The sequence below is a fragment of the Acanthisitta chloris genome, unplaced genomic scaffold (assembly GCF_000695815.1).
Source record: "Acanthisitta chloris isolate BGI_N310 unplaced genomic scaffold, ASM69581v1 scaffold34367, whole genome shotgun sequence".
Classification (NCBI taxonomy): domain Eukaryota; kingdom Metazoa; phylum Chordata; class Aves; order Passeriformes; family Acanthisittidae; genus Acanthisitta; species Acanthisitta chloris.
Window position 1 is genome coordinate 4,910 of NW_008683933.1, and position 1,548 is coordinate 6,457.

Consider the following 1,548-nt stretch of genomic DNA (forward strand, 5'->3'; position numbering starts at 1 on the left):
GTAAAGGGCAAGGAATACCTGCATCTCCAAGGATAAAGTCCCCTGCCACATTCCCTGCTTTCTTTCCATTGCTCTGTTCCACCCAGATCTCTTCTTCTACACTGCAGTGTGGTGCCAAACTGGCTTTGATAATGGCTGTGCATGTGGTTCTCATCGGTGTCACACAAACCAGGGGCTGAGAGCTCTGACTGTGATCAATTAAGGCCTTTTATTCCTTTCTGCTTCCACTGACAATGGCACTGGCAGCACCACCCCCTATTCTGCATCTGGGCTGAGGGAGGGGCTGCACTGCTCTCCCTGGGTTTACAAATTGAATCCTTGCTGCTAGCCAAACCACCTTTCTTTCCTCCTGCCTTTTGGGCTAACATTGGCATGCTGCAAGCAGAAATCTAAGCAGCTACATCCAACCCTCTGGCAGGTTTTTCCTAAATGTACAAATTCCTCCTTGAGTGTACCTGCTAGTGCAGGTGTGTGCAGGTCAGAACTGATACTGCATTCACAGCATCTCTCCTAGCCATGACTGGGCACTCATTACATTAGAGATGTAACTATTATGCTAGTAGCAGCGTTTGAGTGAATACACAATGCAGAGAGACACTACAGCAGGAACAGGAGTGCAAAATGGAGGTTTGCCTACCTAAATGGAACACAGGGGAGGTTAGGAAAGCTGTGTGAAGAGGATTCTGCCCACAGCACCAGGATTAATATTTCTATTCCTACACAAAGTGCTTATTCAAAGATTCTTGACTATAAAAGGCTTCAGAGCTGTGTTCCCCCAGAAAGCCACAGGGTATTGGGGTGTTAGCAGTAGCAAAGAACATTTTCACCAACCAACATTACTCCAGTTTAACACAGCTAGTGGCTGAAGTCAATAATTAAGTATTAATACAAAGAAGTTTTAAACATCTGAATGGCTACACCAGGCAGAAACTGTTAGCTGCAATTTGAGTGAGGGAATTTGAGGGAAGCTTGGATCCCCAAGACTGGGTAAAGAAATTTTGCTGCCAAGCAGCACAATTGCTCTGTGTGATTACCTGAAGTCATCAGTGCTACCTGCTGGCCAGATCCCTCACAGGCTTCTCCAGCTCCTGCCACATCCCTGGGTGCAAAGAATGAGAAGAGTTGCACAAAGGATATCTATCATATCTTTATTTACATATCATGGGGACACACATGCAACATGTCACAGGATTTACTACAATGGAACACTCTGTCCCTATCTCCTGTTACCAAAAACTTTATTTTTGGCTCACTAGGAAAACTATCACTTCCCCAGAAAGCTCCTAAAAATAATCATTAAAAATAACAGACTTGGCAGGATAACTAAATGAGTGAGAGCTGCAGGCTGGGATGTCTTGCCACATCCTTGCAGTAACCAGGTGGTTCTCTGGAAGCAAGAAAGGATGGAACGATGGAGTGGGACTGGATGGTCCCAAAGATGACAGGTAGGAAGTGGTGGTGTGTAACAGCTAGGGAGTATGTCTGGAGCAATGAAAAAGGGAGAGAGCAAGAGCTCTGTCTTAGGGTTCACTCTCACCTAGGCAGCAG